This window comes from Phacochoerus africanus, chromosome 7 (genome assembly GCF_016906955.1).
Source record: "Phacochoerus africanus isolate WHEZ1 chromosome 7, ROS_Pafr_v1, whole genome shotgun sequence".
Lineage (NCBI taxonomy): Eukaryota > Metazoa > Chordata > Mammalia > Artiodactyla > Suidae > Phacochoerus > Phacochoerus africanus.
This window is the reverse complement of record NC_062550.1, coordinates 6,461,830-6,482,509: the sequence shown is the minus strand read 5'-3', so window position 1 is coordinate 6,482,509 and position 20,680 is coordinate 6,461,830. Positions and strand designations below refer to the sequence as shown.

The 20,680-nt window shown below is 43.1% G+C and overlaps 1 protein-coding gene across 7 annotated transcripts in view; it reads right to left on the bottom strand.

Moving 5' to 3' along the window:
• The window catches only part of TCF20 (transcription factor 20), a 93,209-nt gene that overhangs the window by 14,751 nt on the left and 57,778 nt on the right, over nt 1–20,680 (bottom strand). The window lies entirely within an intron of this gene.

Below are 20,680 nucleotides of genomic sequence, written 5' to 3'. Positions count from 1 at the left end.
TCTCCTCACTCTCCAGCGCTATCTTGAGCCGCCTACAGATCTTGCCCATCTATTTCTGCTGTGGAAGTCTGGGGTAGGAGGAGAGGGTAAGATAGTAGAGTTATATATAAACTTTTTAGAATTAAAAGTGGAACTTGGTTTCTAGTTCTTATATTTGTAAGAAGATTTTATTTTTATTCTACTTATCCCAAATGCCCAATACAAGCATATTTCCCTTTTCAGAAAATATGGGCTCCTGTGTGCAAACGGTATTTTTATACACAAACCTATTTTAAATGCACTAGGAAACCTGCCATGAATGTCTGGCTGAGACAGTATTCTGTAATTGAGATGTCCCTCCTTACACGGTCAGGTTTTCGTAAAGTGGGGTATATTGCCATCATCCTGCGATGCAGCTGCTGTGAGCACTCAGTCCTGTGTCCTGTCAACAGTACCCATATTTGTAAAATGCAACCACACTGGCCCTACTGGGAAGCATGGAGACTCTCCTGGTGGTGAAGCACACACAGGTAAGGTACCTGGATGACACAGTCGCCGCTTCCTGACTCTGGGAAAAATAAATACAAGTGCTCCGCATCCAGCTACCCTTGTGGAGAATGACTCCCCCCACACACCACACCCTCCCTGGGACAAAGTGACCAAAGGACGCCCTTCTCTCTCTTTTCTCTTTTGCCTCGGATAGCTCGAAGGCCAGCAGCAGTCAGGAACCCCTCACCCAGTGGGGGTGAAGCCCACCTGGATGGTGCCATGGACCGAACACCCCCACTCATGGTGGCGGAGCAGGGAGCTGGAGCAAGCTTCCCTAATGCTGATGGGCAACTGCACGGATGCCAGCAACACGTGTCAGACATGTCTGGATGCGACTGACACAGGCCAGTTCACTCCATCCTCATAACTCCCTGTGACCCCCTCATCCCATGATAAGGTGTTCGGAAGAACTAGAGGCGCCTCCCCGTCTCACTCTGGAAGGTGCGAGAGAGCAGCACCCTGCTTTGGTTCGGATTTTTATTATTATTACTTTTCCGAACAAAGAGAAAACGTGGCCTTGAAGTGCTCTCTGGGCCGCCAAGCGGCAAGGGTGCCACGCCCACGCTGGCCCCGGAACCCACGTTCCCGTGTGGCCTAGGCAGGGCAAGCGCTCAATGCTCCGCCTCCCCTCGCCCACCCGCAGGTAAATTTTATTTTAAAGAAAACCAGCGACAAGGGGGGCAGACATCAGAAGTAAGAGAAGCTACAACTCTATTGTCTGCAAAAGGGAGACCACATCAAAAACCTATAAAAATGAAAAGGCAGAGAATTATAACTCAGATAAGGGAGCAAGAAAAAACCCCAGAAAAACAGCTAAGTGATCTGGAGATTATCGGCCTCCAGGAAAAAGACTTTAGACTGATGATGCTGAGGATGATGCAAGACACTGGAAGTTAACTGGAGGCAAAGACTGATAATTTACAGCACTGAGCAAAGAAATACAAGATTTAAAACTTAAGCAAGCAGAGATGCAAAATACAATAACTGAAATAAAAAATTCATTAGAAGCAACCAACAGCAGAACACAGGAGGCAGAAGAATGAATAAGCGAGCTGGAGGACAGATTAGTGGCAATAACTGATGCGGAACAGAAAAGAGAAAAAAGATTGAAAAGAAACAAAGAAGTCCGGGAGAACTCTGGGACAATGTTAAACGCACCAACATGTGTCTTATAGGGGTGCCAGGAGGAGGAGAGGGAGAGAAGGAACAGGTGTCTCAAGCACCAGAAGGGGAAGTAACCTGCTCCAGGTCCGAGCTGATGCCGGCTGGCCACGTCTGGCATCCTCCAGAGGCAGGTGGGGCAAGTACAGGGCTGTAAGACAGCGCTGGCAGACCAATGTCTTTCTGGGTGCTGATAACCAGCAAATATTTACCATGTACCCTCACAGCCTTGCCAGGAAATAAAAGACTACTCAGCCTGGAGTACACCCAGGACAGCTGGCAGCTTCTTGGGCAGCCCTGGACTTTATTTGCTTCTGTCAGTGCAGCAAAGGTCTCACCATCAACAAGAGGGAATAAACGTGGCTGACTTCTCATGGGTCACTCATAGCCATTCCTGCCACACCCTGTTCAGGGCGCTGGTGTTCCGGGCCCTCCCACCCTGGCCTGCATCTCAGTGGTGGCTGTTTAGGAATGGGTGTGTCAAGCATTTCTGGTAGTAAAGTCTTCGGGCAAGGAACTTCTGGGCAAGTTTCACTCCTCTTAACAAGGGACAGGAGAAAGGAACAGGCCTTCGTCTTGCTCGGCCTCTGCAAGGATGGAATGCAGAGTGTGTCACAACCATCTTGTCAGCACAAGGGGACAGCTCTGAAGACAAAGCCCAGCCCACCGAGGGCAGCGGAATGACAGGACGGACAGAACTTGGATTCTGGTGGCATCAGTGAGCACTAAAGTAACCAACCCCAGGATCACCCCCTCTCCAAACTTGTTAAGGGAGAGGACACTTTGCTTTAAAAAAAAAAAAAAAAATCACTTTTCAGTTTAGTTTTGCAACTTGCAGTTAAAATACCTTAATTTATTCAGAAAGAAACCTAGTACTTGGGCCCTGCTGTAAAAAGTTAAGTGTGCAGCCTCTGGAATCTAAACAACTCCCTGGTAAGTGACCCCACCACCTCCTATCTTTGTGCTGTTCTCGGCCAAACTCCTAACCGTTGTTTCTTCACTCTGCAAATGTGGACCTAATAATACCATCTACCTCAGATATGCTCTGAGGGTTGAATACGTTAATCCAGGCTTACAATGGTGGCTGGATCAAAAGTGCCCAGTAAATGTGACCCAAGATGACAGAGACCAACAAAAGCAACCTGTGGAGCAGACCTCGCCATCACCCAAGTTTACAGACAGAGAGACCCCACCAGGCTCAGATCCAATCCAAACACTGTCCATTTCCTTCCTAATCAATGTCCCTCTGCCCCCGGCAGGACTCCTCAAAGCTTCTTGCCCTGAACCAGCCTACAGGCTCCATTTTTCTCATAAAGAAAAGCACATTCATCCCTCATCAGAAAATCACATCAATACAATGACTGCTTGCTTCTTTCAATTAAGAAAGCACAAATAGGGAGTTCCCGTTGTGGCTCAGTGGGTTATGAACCTGACCAGTATCCATGAAGGTGCGGGTTTGACCTCTGGTCTCACTCAGTGGGTTAAGGATCTGGCGTTGCTGTGAGCTGTGGTGTAGGTGGCAGACGAGGCTCAGATCCCATGTTGCTAGCAACGTGGCCAGCAGCTGCAGCTCCAATTTGACACCTAGCCTAGAAATTTCCGTATGCCATGGATGCAGCCCTAAAAAGATAAAGGAAAAAAAGCACAAATAATTTACTACATTGCATCCAGAGTAGTGGCATATTAGGGCCTGAAAGAAAGGGCCTTAAGGTGTTTAGGTCAGTGGTTCTCAGAATGCTCCTTGGACCAGCAGCATCAGCATAACCTGGGAACTTCTTACAAGTGCAAATTTTGGGATTCTGGGAAGAATGCAGAGTAGATAGCACCAGGAATCTATAGCGCCACCCAGACAGCAATTGCACTAGCAGAATCTGTCTGATGTAATTACCCTGGAACTTTGGAGTCTGTTGAGATAACTTCCAGGGGAAGACCTGGGTGGTAAACTGCAGATAATTCTGGCTGACTTCTGCTCTTAGTACAGCATCACTACCCTCCTCCCATCTTAGCCAAGTGGTAGGCCACATAATTTTATAAGTTAAGGCACTACAAAAGAAGAACAAATAAAACCCAAAGCTAGCAGAAGGGAGGAAATAAAAAGGATTAGAACAGAGATAAATGAAACAGAGAACAGACTACAAACAACAGAGAAAAACCCATGAAACCAAAAGTTATTCCTTTGAAAAGATCAACAAAATCAATAAATCTTTAGCTAGATGGACTAAGAAAAAAAAAGACTCAAATTACTAACATCAGAAATGAAAGTGGGGACATTGCTATTGATTCTATAGAAATAAAAAGGATTATAAGCGAGTACTGTGAGCAAGCATACATTAGCATCATCTAGAGGAAAGGGACACACTTCCAGAAACACACAACCTACCAAGATTAAATCAACAAGAAATAAAGATTTGAAAAAGACCTATAACTAATAAGGAGATTTAATCAGTAGTCAAAAAGCTGAAAAAGAAAAGCCCTGATGATGACCTCACTGGTAAGTTCTACCAACATTTAAGAAAGAACTAATTCCTGTCCTTGTGAAACTTTTCCCAAAATTTCAAGAGATGGGGACATTTTCAAAATCATTCTAATGAGGGCAGCATTAGCTGATACTAAAGCCAGGAAATCTCTCTCTCTCTCTTTCTCTCACACACACACTACAGACCAATATCCTTTATCAGCACTGATGTAAAAACACTCAACAAAACACTAGCAAACAGAATCCAGCAGCATACTGAAAGGATTATATACCACAACCAAGTGGGATTCATTCCTGGAATGCAAGGATGGTTCAACACATGAAAATCGATCAATGTAATATCAACATTGATCAACAATGTATATCAACAGCATGAAGGAAATAACTACGTGATCATTTTAATAGATGTAGAAAAAGCATCTGACAAAATTTAACATGTTTTTATGATAATAACACTTAACAAACTAGGAACAGAAGAAAACAAAAGCCTTATCTGAGAACCCAACAAGTAATATCATTCTCATGGGGAAAGACCAGGGCTGTGTCCTCTAAGATGAGGAACAAAGCAAGGATGCTTGCATTTACCATGGCTATTCAACACAGCACTGGAAGTTCTAGCCAGAACAATTAAAAAAGAAGAAGAAATAAAAGGTGTCCAAATTGGAAAGAAAAAAATAAAATTATCACTGTTTGAAGATGATATGATCTCACATTTAGAAAACCCTAGAGTTCATTAAAAAACAAACACTGATAAAACTAATAAACAAATTTAGCAAAGTAGCAGGGTTCAAAGTCAACAGAGAAAAACCAGTTGCATTTCTACATATGAACAATGAACAATTTGAAAAGGAAATTACAAAAAGTTTGATTCTTAATAGCAACCAAAAGAATAAAATACTTAGGAGAGACTTGTACAATGAAAACTACAAAACACTGCTGAAAGAAATTAAAGACATGAATAAATAGAAACACATCCTATGCTCATGGATTAGAACACTTAATAAAATGTCTACAGAGTGATTTATAATGTGACCTACAGAGTCAATGCAATCTCTATCAAAATCCTAGTGATGTTTTTTCCAAAAATAGAAAAACCTATTCTAAAGTTCATATGGAATCTTAAGGGACTCCGAATAGCCAAACAATCTTGAAAAAGAACAAAACTGGAAGACTCACACTTCTGATTTCAAAATTTACTACAAAACTACAGTAGTCAACAGTGAGGAATTGGCATAAAAAACTGATATAAACCAATTGAATAGAGAGCCCAGACGTAAATGCTTCCATATATGGCCAAATGATTTTTGACAAGGGTGCCAAGTTAATTCAATGGGGGAAAGGACAGTTGTTTCAACAAACAACTGCTCTCTTGTGGCACAGTGGATTAAAGATCCAGCATTGTCACTGCAGTGGCTTGGGTTGCTGCTCGGCATGGGTTCAATCCCTGGCCTGGAAACTTGTGCATGCCATGCATGTGACCCCCCCCCCAAAAAAAAAACAACTCACAATGGATCAAGGATTTAAATGTAAGACCTAAACAAAACAATACAACTCTCAGAAGAAAACACAGAGGAGTTCCCATCGTGGCGCAGTGGTTAACGAATCCGACTAGGAACCATGAGGTTGCGGGTTCGATCTCTGCCCTTGCTCAGTGGGTTAACGATCCGGCGTTGCCATGAGCTGTGGTGTAGGTCGCAGACCTGGCTTGGATCCCGAGTTGCTGTGGCTCTGGCATAGGCCGGTGGATACAGCTCCGATTAGACCCCTGGCCTGGGAACCTCCATATGCCGAAAAAGTGGCCCTAGAAATGGCAAAAAAGACGAAAAGAAAAAAAAAAAAGAAAACACAGAGGTTCTCAGGCTAGGGGTCAAATCATAGCTGTAGCCGCCAACCTGCACCACAGCCACGCAAGGCCAGATCTGAGCCGCGTCTGCGATCTACACCACAGCTCAAGCAATGCTGGATCTTTAACTCACTGAGTATCGCCAGGGATCGAACCTGTGTCCTCATGGATGCTAGTCAGATTCGTTTCCACTGAGCCACAACGGGAACTCCATCATAAAATTTTAAAATGTTGTGCATCAAAATACACTATCAACAGAGTAAAAAGGCAACCTACAGAATGGGAGAAAATATTAGCAAATCGTATCTCTTATAAGGGATTAATATTTAGAATATATAGAGAACTCCTAAAACTCTACCAAAAAATAAATAAACAAAAACCCCCAAAACCATAACTGAAGGAAAAAAAAAAAAAAAGAACCAAGAAACAAAACAAAATAAACCCCAGCCCATTTCAAAAATGGGCAAAGACTTGAATAGACATTTCTCCAAAGGAGATATACCAATGGCCAAGTCACATAAAAAGATAAGACACCACTTCATACCCATTAGAATAACTACTACCAAACAGAAAACAAGTGTTGGCGGGGATGTGGAGGAATTGGAACGCTTGGGCACAGCGGTGGGAATGAAAAAAGGCACAAACGCCATGGAAAACAGTATGGCAGTTTCTCAAAAGGTTAGAAATAGAATTTCCATGTAATCCAGCAATTTCACTTTTGAGTATATATCCCACCAAAATGAAAGCAGACTCTGAAAAGTATTTGTATATCCACGTTTACAGCAGCATTATTCACAACAGCTAAACTGTGAAAGCAACACAGTGTCCACCGATGGATGAATGGATAAGTAAAACGTAGTATATGCGTACAATGGAATACTATTCAGTCTTTAAAAGGAAGGAAATTCTGACACATGCTACAACATAGAGGACTCATGACACTGTGCTAAAGTGAAATAAGCCAGTCAGCCAAAGACAAATACTACATATAACTCAACTTATACGAGGCATGTAAGTTATACTATAAATCATAACATAATGGTAGTTGCCGTGATCTGGGGTGAAGGTGTGGAGTCTTGTTTAATGGGTATAGAGTTTCAGTTCCATAAGATGAAAAAAGCTATGGGGGATGGATGATGGCGATGACAGCACAACACTGGGAAGGTATTTAATACCACCGAACTAGGTACTTAAAAGGGTTATAAAATGGTAAATTTGATGTTGTCTTATTTCACAATAAAAAAATAATTAAAAAAAAAATCCAAATTTTCAAGCCCCATCTCAATGTGTAACAAATCTTCAAGCAATTCTGATGCCCAATACAGTTTGAGAACCACTAATCCAATTTCAACTCCCCAACTTTTTATTTTTTTAATTAAAAAAAAAAATTTTTTTTTTTTGGCCACCTCACAACCTATGCAAGTTCCCAGGCCAGGGACCAAATCCGAGCCTGACTTGTAACCTACAGCAAGCTGCAGCAACACCTGATCCTTAACCCAATGCACCGGGCCAGGGATTGAACTTGCATCCTTGCCACTGTCAAGCCCCTGAGCCAATGGGAACTCCCAACTTTTTATTTTTATTATTTATTTACCGGCCACAGCATGTGGACGTTCCTGGGTCAGGGGCTGAACTTGAGCCACAGCAATGACAACTCTGAGTACTTAACTGCTGGCCCACCAGGGAACTCCATCTCCCTAACTTTTTAGATGGGGAAAACAAAGATCCAGAGAGATGCAATGACTGGCTGAGGTAAGATTTCAGGCTTCCTAGGAGTCATTTAGTGCCTTCTGCACTAAACTTTTGTCTCCTGCAGACTAATGCAGACCATGGGGTGTGACAGGGAGAGGTGACCTCCAACGATGTTAAAGATACTTAACCTTATCCTTAGAAGCTTTGCCTCATGGCAATGGGACTCTGCAGACGTGATTAAGCCAAGGACCCTGAGACGGAGAGAGCATGCTGGATCACCCAGGTGGCCCCAATCTCTTCACAGGGTCCTTAGAAGTGAAGAACCTTTCCCAGAGCTATCAGAGTTGCAGGTAGACGTGACAGTGAAAGCGGGGTCAGAGAGATACAACACGGCTGGTTTTGAAGGCAGAGGAGGGGCCGTAAGCCAAGACCGTGGGCAGCCTTTAGAAGTCAGAAAAGACAAGAGGAAAAAAACCAATGCCTTGACACCTTAATCTGAACCGAATGAGACCTGTGTGGGACTTGTCACCCACAGAACTGTAAGATAACAAGTTTGTGTTTTAAGCCACTGAGTTTATGGTGATTTGTTACAGCAGTGATAGAAAACTACTAAGTGAGGATTTCCTGAGAATCCCACAATAAGAGAAGTGACTGTTCATTTCCCTTTTATATTCCTCAAAATAACAAATTCTCTCTCGAGGAAACACAATGTCACTCACTTTTTATTAGACATATTCTGGCATCAGATCAGTGACACTGGAACTAGAAGGGACACTGGGTCTGCCTTCAAGGCCTTTTTATTTTATTATTTTATTTTTAATTTTGGCTTTACCCATGGCATATGAAGTTCCTGGGCCAGGGACCAAATCCGAGCTACAGCTGCAATCTGTGCCATAGCTGCAGCAACTCCTCACGGCCTTTTAAAATTCTGGTTTAAAAAACAGGCTACACCTTGCTGTACAGTAGAAAATTGACAGAACACTGTAAACCAGCTATAATGTAAAAAATAAAAATTAAAAAAAAAAAAAAAGGCACAGGCTAGAAGCAAACTAACATGCTGAAGATCACATCACTACAAGCACAAGAACAAAGAAAACTCTGTTTCCTTTGTATCCAAGACGACCATTCTTTACACTACACCATGTCTCCGTCCGTCCCCTTCACTCACTCAACCGAACAACATCTGGAAAGTAATTCCTACGTGACAGCCAGGTGCCAAAGACAGAATGTAAGAACTTATCTCTATAATACCTTCTGTTTCTATTCTCCTCTTCTATCCTAAAACTCAATACCCAGGCTAGCACTGTTTCCAATTTGACTTTTACTCTTCACTTTTTACCTGAAGAAACTATTGACACTACCATTCTCCCACAGCGTAAATAATATGATAAAGTCAGTGTGCACAGCTAAGTGCTCTTGTTGATGCCACTGTTGTGAGAAGTTCAATGGCATTCACTCCTAGGAGAGGTAAGTCCATGATAGTGCTTCCTATACAAGTGAGACACAGAGGGACTTTTCAATCATGGTTTCTAAAACAAAGTACTTTTCAAATAAGCAACGACCCAATCATTTCAATAGTGAATCTTTCATTTTTTTAGGAGGGAATAAAGGTTATTTTTAAGCAACTGCATTTCTTGATACTATAAATCTTGGGAAATAAATTATAAAATTTTTACCTTCTGGACATGTTTAAACAAAAGAAAGCGGCCAAACAACCATCCTGATCCTTCCACCAGCCCTTGTCACTACCCCAGAGGCAGGGCTTGTTGACTGGAGATGGAAGTTGCAGGAGCCGAATCCCCTAAAAACGGTTCAATCCATACCTGGCAGAAGCACTGAGGAGAATTCTGCATGCCTCTTCATTCACAGAGAGGTCTTCCCTATGAGATGTAACGGTGGCCTGAATCACTTCTTTGTTTAATGAGCATCTCCGAGCAGCCTCAGCACAGAGGCATCTGGGTGAGGGTATTATCAGTGCTGACGATAATCAGTTCTGTGGGAGCCTTAACGATCACACACGTTGCCACCTCTGTGCCCAAGATGGCTTATACCCAGCATTGCACACATTTCTGCTCATGCTTACAGTATTAACTTTTTCATGTCTGTCCACCTCCCTAAACTTTGAGACTCATTCTTGTGCCCCCGGGGCCTGGCACGCTGCAGGGACTGTAAATGAGGGCTGATGGAATGAATGCAATGCCTGATGCATTTGAGAGCACGGAGAAAAACTAAGGAGGCTGCTCTTCAACATGAGTTAAAAAGGTGTTGCTGGCAGAGCTGGGAAAATGTGGAACAGGTATGTGTGAATTTCTGGCCACAAGCAAGAGCTTCCTTTTCCTTTTAAACATACCTTCCCTATCTAGGTCTAAGATGCAGCTGGAGAAGGGTGTCTTCTCTAGAAGATTCTATCACATGCATCTCTTTGTTGTGTTATTTTACAAATCCAGATTTTCACACCTCACGTGTGTTGAAGTAAGGCGTGTTGGAAGTAAGGCGCATCTGTGCTACTTCCATCAGATGTGAAGGTTAATAACCACCAGCTAAAAAGCTGGGGTTTCTTTACAGAACTGGGAAATACAAGTTATCTTCCTGAAAAAGCAGAAAGGATTTTGACTTCCTAACAAGCTGTTCTTAGGACTTTTTTTTTTCTTTTCTTTTCTTTTTAGGGCCTCATCTGTGGCATATGGAAGTTCCCAGGGCTAGGGGTCGAATTGGAGTTGTAGCTGCTTGCCTACACCACAGCGACTCAGGATCCGAGCCGTGTCTTCGACCTACAACACTGCTCATGGCAATGCCGGATCCTTAACCGAGTGAGGCCAGGGATCGAACCTGCATCCTCATGGATACTAGTTGGGCTTGTTTCTGCTGGCCACAAGGGGAACTACTTAGGACTTTGAATTTACTTAATTTACTAACATGCTGAATCTACAGGATAAAACAGCAAAATTTAGGAACTGGGAACATAGCCTGGAAGAAAATTAGTAAGAATTCAATCAGTATGGTCTTTATCAGCTCAAGTTTTCTCTAGACCTCATCTTTCTAACACCCTGGTATCTCTAAAGGTTGTGAGAGACTGAATGATCAAGGGGCCTTTAATTCAGTGGCCTTTGCTTTGATATTTAAATTCTCTTAAATGGTATCAACTTCAGAAATGTAATAATCTTTCCTTTTCATCCAATCAACAAACTTTACCTGTTTATATGTGAGGCAACTGGGCAGATCTCAAAGATCAAAAGGCTTCCTGCCCTCAGAGAACTTATGGAATGATTTGCAAGTACCAAAACTGTGATGTATTATGATGTAAACAGTACTTCAGAGCTTAGAGGTAGCCCCTCTGACCTAGTGAAGGAGGTCGGGAAAGAATTCAGACGTCAGGGCAGAAGGAACAAACTGCCTGATAGGAACAAGCACCCCTACTTGTGGGCAGGATTCTGAAGGGGCAGGGAGCTGAGCAGAAATGTGGGACCGCACTGGCCTGTTGCTGGGTTAGGGATGTCATGGAAGAGTTTAGGTATGGGGAGTGGGGTGGCAAGGCACACCAGAGGCTGCATTTAGAGACGTGGAGATAAAACCAATAGGAATTGGTGATAGGCTACAGCCGAGGGGGTCTGAGACATGTCTCCTGAGGCCTTCCAGCATCTGTGCAGCAGGATTCTGATGAGAGGTCCCTGCTCTAAAAGCTACTCTTGGAAAAAAAAAATCCTCAAAACTCCTTTTTTTTTTTTTGCTTCTTAGGGCCACATGTGAGGCATATGGAGGTCTCCAGGCTAGGGGTCAAATCGGAGCTGTGGCTGCCGGCCTACACACCACAGTCATAGCAACTTGGGAACCAAGCCACACGTGCGACCTACACCACAGCTCACAGCAATGCTGGATCCTTAACCCACTGAGCAATGCCAGGGATTGAACATGTGTCCTCATGGATACTAGTCAGGTTTGTTACCATTGAGCCACAATGGGAACTCCCAAAATTCTTAAAAATAGAATGTTTTGGACTTCAAGCAAAATCTCAACAAGAATGATGAGGGAAGGGTTAAACTTCAAATGACATTTTCTTAGCAACTAATGATAAAACTAGAAACCCTTTCTGGAGCACACGAGTCTATACTACTTTGAATTAAACTGATTATTCTCTATTGCTTCAGAATGATGATTCTATTATTAAGAATTCTCATAAGATATTAGGTAGAGACTATGCTTTTGTTTAAATCAAAGTGACCCCAAGACATAACTTACAGCTTGCTTTTTTTGGGTCCTTTTTTAGGTCTGCACCCTTGACATATGGAGGGAGGTTCCCAGGCTAGGCGTTGAATCAGAGATGTAGCCGCTGGCCTACACCGCACCCACGGCAACGTCAGATCTGAGCCTCATCTGTGACCTACACCATAGCTCATGGCAACGCTGGATCCTTAACCCACTGAGCGAGGCCAGGGATCGAACCCGTGACCTCAAGGTTATTAGTTGGGTTTGTTAATCACTGAGCCACAGCAAGAACTCCAGAACTTGCTTTAAAAAAATAAATCTCTAACAACCCAAATGAAAAATGGGCAAAAGACCTGAATAGACACATTTCTCCAAAGAAGATATACAGATGGCCAACAGGCACATAGAAAAATGTTCAACATCACTGATTTCTAGAAAAATGCAAATCAAAACTACTATAAGGTACCACCTCACACCAGCCTGGTCATCATTAATAAGCCCACGAATAACAAATGCTGGAGGGAGTGTGGAGAAAAGGGAACCCTCCTGGCACTACTGGTGGGAATATAAATTGGTACAACCACTATGGAAAACAGTATGGAGGTACCTTAGAAAACTATATATAAAACTACAAATCCCACTTGGCATATATATCCCGACAAAACTTTCCTTGAAAAAAGACACATGCATCTGTATGTTCATTGCATCACTATTCACAACAGTCAAGACATGGAAACAATCTAAATGTACATTGACAGGTGAATGGATTAAGAAGACGTGGTATATATACACAATGGAAGGCTACTCAGCCATAAAAAGAATAATGCCATTTGCAGCAACATGGATGGAACTAGAGATTCTCATACTGAGTGAAGTCAGAATAAGAAAGATAAACACCATAGGATATCGCTTATATCTGGAATCTAATATATAGCACAAATGAACCTTTCCACAGAAAAGGAAATCATGGACATGGGGAGAGCATACTTGTGGTTGCCAAGGGAGAGGGGGAGGGAACAGGATGGACTGGCAATCTGGGGTTAACAGATGCCAACTATTGCCTTTGGGATGGATAAGCAAGGAGATCCTGCTGTATAGCACTGGGAACTATGTCTAGTCACTTATGATAGAGCATCATAACATGAGAAAAAAGAATGTATATATGTATGTGTGACTGGGTCACCTTGCTGTACAGTAGAAAACTGACAGAACACTGTAAACCAGCTATAATGGAAAAAAAATCATTAAAAATAAAAAAAATTTTTTAAAGATAAAAAATAAGGAGTTCCCGTCGTGGCGCAGTGGTTAACGAATCCGACTAGAACCATGAGGTGGCGGGTTCGGTCCCTGCCCTTGCTCAGTGGGTTAACGATCCGGCGTTGCCGTGAGCTGTGGTGTAGGTTGCAGACACGGCTCGGATCCTGCGTTGCTGTGGCCCTGGTGGAGGCCGGTGGCTACAGCTCCGATTCAATCCCTAGCCTGGGAGCCTCCATATGCCGTGGGAGCGGCCCAAGAAATAGCAACAACAACAACAACAACAAAAGACAAAAGACAAAAAAAAAATAATAAAAAAAAAAATCTCTGGGGAGTTCCCATTGTGGTGCAGTGAGTTAATGATCTGGCCTGTCTTTGTGGAGGGGCTGGTTCGATCCCAGTCCTGGTGCACTTGAACGTTACTGCAGCTGTGGTATAGGCTGCAGCTCTGACTTCTTGCATTTAATCCGGGGAACTTCCATGTGCCTCAGGGGCAGCAGAAAAAAGAAAAAAAAATAAAAAAAATCTCTGCTAGCAAGCTCTTTTCCTTATCATTTTCTTTGCCTTTTCTTCTTCTTTTAACGGCCACATCTGTGGCATATGGGGGTTCCTGGGCCAGGGACTGAATCTGAGCCACAGCTGTGACCTACACCCAGGGGCAGTAATGACAGATCCTTTATCCCACCACGCTGGGCCAGGGATCAAACCTGCACCTCTGAGGTGCAGCTGACCTTAGCTGCTGCGGTTGGATTCTTAACCTACTGTGCCACACTGGGAACTCCTCATCATTTTCTTGTTTATCCCAAAGTAGAGGGAGAAAAAAAAATCCAGGTAAAGACATGTTCTAGTTGGTTATTCCATCTCCTGGATTTCCCTTCCTTTTATTCAATGGGGTATCTTTTTCTTGGTTCCTGCCTCAAATACAGGCAGCCTAAAAAGAGACAAAGATATGAAGAGAAAAACGGAGCAACAGCTGGGGTGGAGAGGAGGACCTGAATTCTTCATTGTGGCCGAGCTGTCCAGGGAGCCTTGGCAGGGCTGGCCCACAGGAGACCAGCCCGGCCCTGCCTCCACTCAGTGGCCGAGCTCGGGCCAGCTAGTTAATTTAAGCCTCAGTTGTTCTCAACACTAAACTGGGGATAATACCCAGATGAGAAAAGAGGGGAGGCTGGAGAATCTTTTAAGAAAATTGAGGAAAACAAACAAAACCCCTCCCCCAATCAACACCAAACGTGCTTGACAATGCAGGAAAAGAGTATTTTTTAAAATGACACAGAGGGCATTCCTTCTGTATAAAAACAGAATTGAAGAAAAAGTCCCTAGGAGTTCCTGCCATGGCTCAGCAGTAGTGAACCCGCCTAAGTATCCTTAACAACTTGGGTTCGATCCCTGGCCTTGCTCAGCGGGTTAAGGATCCAGTGTTGCTGTGAGCTGTGGTGTGGGTCGCAGATGCAGTTTGGACCCCTGAGTTGCTATGGCTGTGGTGTAGGCTGGCAGCTACAGCTCTGATTTGACCCCTGGCCTGGGAACTTCCATATGCCTTGGGTGCAGACCTAAAAAGAAACAACAACAACAACAAAAAGCGTCCCAGCAGTGGTCCTGGGATGGCCTCAGGACAGCAGAGCCCTTTAGGCTTATGTGCAAGGCTACAGGAAGCAGGAGATACAGCAGGGCAGACCTCCCAGAGGAGCTGCTTTACAAAAATCTGCTACGAGCGCTGACACCCAGCAATGCTGCCACTTATGTGCATTCGCTTTAAACATTTATCTATTATAACATTTTTTACAGGTCAGACACAGTATCTAATCACTCTTTTTTTTTTTTTTTTAACTGATGATAACATTCCCTAAACATGTACCAGTACTACTAGGTACTAGTAATTATTTCTACCAAGATGCCTACAAAGTTAAAGGTTTTAACTCACATATGGAATGAACTTCCAATGTGGATGTGGTGGACACAGACAGGGGACATTCACTGTGGGTTTTAAATGTTCTATAATCTCTACCTCTAATTCCCTTGGGTTTATAGTCTTCAGGTTCAGCAGTAACACATTTACAGAGGCAAAACAAAGCAATTTCCCAAATAAAACGCATCCACTTGCTACAATTTAAGTTAAAACCAGCCCTCATTCCCCTCTTCTAGAACATTAAAGCATTTACAAAAGAAGACTTGGTTTAATCATTTTTCTCTTGAACTGCATATTGTTATGTTAATCCACGTGCTTCATAACTACTCCACTTAGGAGAATGTCAACACAAGCCTCACTAATAATGCTTCTTTGGCTTAACCAGACGTTGATTTTTTTTCCTGAAACACACTTCACGTTTTATCTAAACCACAGGTACATATACTACATTAAAATAATTCTAATCAGAGGATTTCTTGTACAGTTGGAGAGGAAAGCGGTAACTCTGTTGAGAACATTATGTATTTTGTCTAAGGGGAGTTTCTACATGTTAGGCAGAAAGGGATGTGTGCCCTTTAAGAAGTTAGAAAGGAGGTTTAAGGCAGTAATTAGCACTGAATAGCAGCCGGGAACCTGAGAAAGGCCAGCCCAGCAGGAGGAGGAGCCCGGAGGCTACCCTCTAAGAAGAAATCGAAGGGCCTTTTCTCTCAGAGAAATGCTTAGAGACAGAGTTTAAAACACTGAATTTTAAGTTGCACAAGACTGCGTACTTGCTTATTTTTTACCCTCTGCTCAAACAGTGGATTGGCTTATAAGAAAGTGATTGCCCTTTGTGCTTTCTGAATCTAAAAAGGCATCTTTTTAAAGACATTACTTGCCAGCAAAATGACTCTCTGTAATAATCCTGCTCCCCAGGAGCTGGGTCTATGCATCCAGAAAGCCGCTCCTTCGCACGGTGGGCATATTCAAGGGTTTACAATTTCAGTGGCAGAAGTGATGAACTGACTGAACAGGCTTCCTTTAACAGCATCTCAAATCTGAGCAGCTTACACTGGAACTCCAATCTCCAAGAAAGTTCCAGATTCTCGGAAAGCTTTTTCCTTATTTTCACTGCCTCTCTCCCCACTTGCATTTGTTTTATCTGTTCTTAAGAGGGCAGATGTGCTTCCACCCAACCCATGCCCCACCTCCCCAACGGAACAAATGAATGACTATCCTAGCGGAGATCTTGTCAGGCAAAGCCGCAAGTTCTTCAAGGGCAGAGACAGCCTGAAAAGGGACAGACACTTTTACACAGGGGCAGAGTTCTAGCAGAAAGGAACTTTAAAAAAATGAGTCGCTTTGCTGTACAACAGAAATTGGCACAACACTGTAAATCAACTATATTTTAATAGTAGTAATAATAATAATAAACCAAGGGTATCTTGGCATATTTAAGCTACTGCCAATGCAAATATCCATAGGGTCACTGGTCCCCACACCCTAAAGTCAGTGGGCTTTTTGAGGCCACTTAATGAAGTGAGAGTGTGTGAGACTCCTTACATGCCTTTCCTTCGCAGAAACCTTGCACTGGAAGGAAAATCTGGGTCCAAACCTAGAATGCAAACTTTAGTACCAAAGTGAGTTGACTAGCTAAACACGTGAGTTTTCAGAGTTGATTTTAGTCCGTCTCCTGTCCTGGCATCACCTGCAGGGCCGTCACCCAGAAAGACCGAACATGCGACACCCCAAGTGTTTCTCACCACTCACAGGTTAAGAAGTTAGGCTGAGAGAGGCTAAACTGACTTGTCCACTGTTGCAATTCTCTAAGAGGCCGATCTCTATGAAAACTTGGATGAAGGATAAGATGAGATCTACGAGGTTCTATGGTCATTACTCTTCTCAACAATCTCTTTGATTGTCTTCCCAACAAAGACTGTCTGTTGGGAAAATCCAGGAGCCTCTTTTGCACTCCTTCCGGTCCTTGTTCTCTGGGCAGCCTGATCAGTGCACCGTGTTAATGCGATGAAAGGTGGTTCCGTCAATACATATGGGCTTTCTTTCATGAGTGAGATTACAAAGAAGCAACAGAGGATGGGGTCTCAGAATTCCTAAGTCAAATTAAGGAGGTAAAGGCAACAACTGGTGTTTGCTGGTGGCCTCAGCATGTGTGTATGTGTGGCTGGATGTTTCCTGGGCTTCTGAGAATTAACTGGGAAGGTTTTGAATGGAGTCTCAAGGAGCTGAGCAATGAGCTCATGCTGGCATATTAACCTTAAATGTAACTCTCTTTTTTCCAAAGTGGGGGTGGGGTGAATGGTCACCGGAGAACGGAATCCCCCTGCCTGAGGGGCAGCATCCCTGGATGCAACTGGCTTTAATGAGGAAAAGGCCTGGAGCTCTGCACAGCCTCGCCTGCCGGGAGGCAGCAGCAGCAATGTATAAAAGATGCCACCCACAACCTCTGCAATTGTTCTTCAGTCCCTACAGTGGATGCTCAGCCTACACCCCACCCCCACCCCCACCCCCCGCCCCGGGGCCTCATGTCACAGCAGAGGAGCAGGTCTCTTGGAGAGTAGCTGGCCCACTGTGAGTGTGCAAACACTGTCCACCTGTGAGGGATGAGGGGACAGAGGCAGTGACACTAAGAAAGCCAGGAAGGGGCTGCTCAGAGTAGAGAATTAAGAGTGTGCTCCTGACGGACTGTGAGTTTCAAGGGCACAATGGAAGGGCCTGGGAAAGCAGGAAGACGTGGATCTTGACATGTGTACCTACTTCTCCTGCCACTTGCTTGTCAGATTCCCCATCCCTCTGAACTTTTGGCAGGTCCGGGTGCACCATGACTCTGGGTAGCTCAAGCCTCTACAGCCTTCCTGACTTGCCTTTCCCCTTGCCCAAGTCAGGTGCAGCTTCTCAGTGCTTACACAGACCCCACGCCCTCGTGGCACTTACACAACATGCTGATCTAAGTAAGCCAAACTACATCTGCTCTTAGCTGCAAGAAACTATCCATCTGAAGTTCCTTAATTTAGAAGACATACAGATGGCCAAAAAACACATGAAAAGATGCTCAACACCACTAATTATTGGAGAAATGCAAATCAAAACTACAGTGAGGTACCACCTCACACCAGTCAGAATGGCCATCATCAAAAAGTCTACAAACAATAAATGCTGGAGAGGGTGTGGAGAAAAAGGAACCCTATTACCCTGTTGTGGGAATGTAAGCTGGTGCAACCAATATGGAGGTTCCTTAAAAAACTAAAAATAGGACTACTATATGACTCAGCAATCCCACTCTTGGGCATATATATCCGGACAAAACTTTCCTTGAAAAAGACACATGCACCCGTATGTCCATTGCAGCACTATTCACAATAGCCAAGACATGGAAACAACCCAAATGTCCATCAACATAAGAATGGATAAAGATGATGTGGTATACATATACAACGAAATATTACTCAGCCATTAAAAAGAAAGAAATGCCTTTTTCAGCAGCATGGATGGACCTAGAAATTATCATACTAAGTGAAGTAGTCAGAGAAAGATAAATATCATATGAGATCACTAATATGTGGAATCTAATAGAATGATACAATAGGACTTAAAGAAAAACCACAGAAGCTGACTCAAAGATTTCAAAACCAAATTTATGTCTATCAAAGGGGAAATGTGTGGAGGGGGTATAAATTAGGGGGTTGGGACTGACATATACACACTACTATATATAAAATAGGCAGATAATAAGGACATACTGTATGGCACAGGGAAATTTGCTCAATACTATGTAATAACATATGGGGAAAGAATCCGAAAAAGAGTGGATATACAAATATGCATAACTGACTGACTTTGCTGTATGCCTGAAGTTAACGCAACTTGTAAGTCAACCCTATTCCAGTAAAATTAAAAAAAAAAAAAAAGAAAAGAAATGCTTTAATTTGGAAATGGTCACTCGGATGTCCAAACGGGAGGCCTCTAACATGGACACGATTCGCCTCTTGACTTTCCCACCGAACCTGACCTTCTCCCTCTCCTTCCTTGGTTTCCTATTCAGTCACTGGTTCAGTTATTTTGTTGACCTTGGTCTTATACATTTGCTTATGCGGCAGTTCTTCAGTTCGGTTCTTACTTGACAGCAGTATGCTGCTGACATACTCAAATCAAGTGTCTGTCAAGCCCACACAGTCCGCTGTCCCGGACCTAACAGGACAGGGTCACATAGGGCTGAATTTTCTTTTCAGTTTGATTTCTACTCAACCAGCTTAATGACAGGATCACATCTTTACTAAAACGACACGGGAGGACACCTTTGGGACACCAACCTGTAGTCCTTATTTTGTCTAAAAACCACAACTCAAAACCCACCAAGGAAGCTACCTGATCTCCAGCAAAGTTAATCTTACCTCAACAGTCCTCTGTCATCATCCTATTTATAGATGAGAAAACTACCTAAGAGCTCTCCTGATGCCTCATTTAGGTGGCACTCCTAAAAAAAGGACTTTCACACATCTGAATTTTTCAGATAACTAAAGTTATTCGCACTAGAAAAATATGCACAGAAAAATGACAACAAGTTGAGGAGAAACATTGAAATTCCAAATTAATGATCAATAGACACAAAGTTTCAAAGTAGGAAACAACAGCAATATCAACAATACAAAAAATAAAATTAAAAAGAAGCAAAAATTTAACAAAGAATATCCCGTTGTGAGATATTCAGAGTTCCTGTTGTGGCTCAGTGGTTAACGAATCTGACTAGGAACCATGAGGATGCGGGTTCGATCCCTGGCCTCACTCAGTGGGTTAAGGATCTGGTGTTGCCGTGAGCTGTGGTGTAGGTCACAGACACAGCTCGGATCCCAAGTTGCTCTGGCTGTGGTGTAGGCCGAAGGCTACAGCTCTGATTAGACCCCTAGCCTGGGAACCTCCATATGCCACAGGTGTGACCCTAAAAAGACAAAAAACTAAAAAAATTTTTAAAAATATATCCAACGTCATTGAGACTGTAGTGAATGTCGACTCAGGTGTATTTGTGGATGATCACAGTTTGGTATGAGCCTATCAAATACCACGAAACGTTCACATTTTTTGATTTAGCAGTTCAACCTCTGGAGAATTTCTCCCAAATAAAACTCCATGAATTAAAATGTTTACTCTTGCATAGCAGATAGTAAACTAACTGGAAACCTCAATGCCCAATAGTACAGGAATACTTGGATAAATTACATTACTCCTTAAAACAAAAAACACAGATTAATGTGAAAATTAAAATGTCAAAATTACGTGAAAAAGGCAGCACGGAGACCTACATCCGGTGTAACGGGGCAAACTCTCTGGGTCTGAATCCTGGACCTCAGTCTCCTGTAGGAGCATGATGGGACCCACGTCAAGTTTGTTTTGAGGTTTAAAGGGGACAATTTATGTACACTGCTTAGAAAGCGTGCAACACATGTCAGCAATCATTATTATATGTAGTAAAATAAGCCCATGGACAAAATCTAGAAAAGAGGCAACTCTGCTGGGTTATCGGGATTGTGACTTTTACTGACAGTTCAATTAGTCTATCGATAGGAATACTACTGTTATTATTTATCTTTATTTAAATAGGTACCACCTTTATAAAAGGTAT